Here is a 1,247-nt window from a genome sequence, read left to right as displayed (position 1 = left end):
AGAGACAAATGCAATGAGAAGATAGGAGCATCAATATATATTCGAGGTCAGTATTCAGTCCCAATCTCTCCAATTCATGCAACATCCTTGCAAGCAAGCATGAGAATTGCAACAATCATCCAGGAACTCATGGTACAACCTACCCAATCTCAACCATCGCCAAAAATTGGTGATCCCATGAATGCATTAAGTTTGGACCAACTCCCAAAAGCTGTCCCTGAAAAAATTGGACAAAGTGAAACTAGTAATACTTTCCACTTACACAAAACAAAAAGCTATGCACGACTCGGCACATACTTACAATTGCAAGGTTCAACTGAGTTCACTAAAGAAACTGAATTTCCCATACACTTGTCTCGCTGCCGAGGATCGCCGTCAGCTTATTTCAAAATGTCAATTTAATACAAAATACAAAATAGTGGCAACTAAAAAAATGGAAGTATAGAAGGAATCATACTTGGACAAAGGAAATTCACTAAACCAAACGATTTTCAAATTTTCACAAGCTATATATTGAAGTCTATACTTGGACAAGCACGTAGATATAACTATGTAAAATCCAGTTCTACTTCATATGCCATGCTTTCAAAAAGATATACAATAAAAGTTGGTTCTTAAGAAAAGAAGATCCACGTTGGAAGAAAAACATCTAGTAAGTTGTCGGCATGGCCGCAAGGGACATACAAAGATCTTCGTAGCAGCATCTCTTCTGAAAGACCACCATATGATTCGTATCTCTCTTACCTATCCCAGGTTGTTTCCCATGAAATTTTTCTACTTACACATTTATATAAACAATCGAGGCATGCATCTGCAACCTCAAATTCAGAACACAAATTGAGAAAAAAAAAGTGCAGCCACCTAATGAGAATAACCATGAAAGAACACGTACATCTCACCAAACAAAGAACTGGTTGTGAACTTGAGGCCAAGACATAAAACGACATCATAAGAGACACTAAGCTCACCTGCGTCAACTTGTCGTTCCTATCGCCGATAAGTGTTATTATTTGAGTAAATGATGAGAGTGGTCAGGGCCTTCTTTCCTTCAGTTTCACATCCCTATCTCATGGTGTTTGCACTCTGGGAGCTTGAAGGGCTAGCAGAACAATATCGTTAGAAGCTATTTTCAGGAGTAAAACATAAGGATAGGAAAATCCAATGATCTCCTCTGACATATGGCCAAAACACCCTACAGATAAATTCATCATGCATCTTACCTCGAAAACACGCACTCCTCCCCCCCC

At 38.8% G+C, this 1,247-nt stretch overlaps 1 long non-coding RNA gene across 1 annotated transcript in view; it reads right to left on the bottom strand.

Moving 5' to 3' along the window:
• LOC119343106 overlaps positions 1-1,242 on the bottom strand; it is a 2,490-nt gene extending 1,248 nt beyond the window's left edge. Inside the window, exons 1-3 of the long non-coding RNA XR_005165896.1 lie at positions 1,221-1,242; positions 969-1,099; positions 144-217 (exon numbers count right to left, since the gene is read on the bottom strand). This is a non-coding gene — a long non-coding RNA (uncharacterized LOC119343106). The remainder of the gene's footprint in view (positions 1-143; positions 218-968; positions 1,100-1,220) is intronic.
• Positions 1,243-1,247: the final 5 nt, after the last annotated feature.

The sequence above is a fragment of the Triticum dicoccoides genome, unplaced genomic scaffold (genome assembly GCF_002162155.2).
Source record: "Triticum dicoccoides isolate Atlit2015 ecotype Zavitan unplaced genomic scaffold, WEW_v2.0 scaffold11592, whole genome shotgun sequence".
NCBI lineage: Eukaryota > Viridiplantae > Streptophyta > Magnoliopsida > Poales > Poaceae > Triticum > Triticum dicoccoides.
Note: the sequence above shows the minus strand (reverse complement) of the source record. Positions and strands in the feature narration are given on the sequence as shown.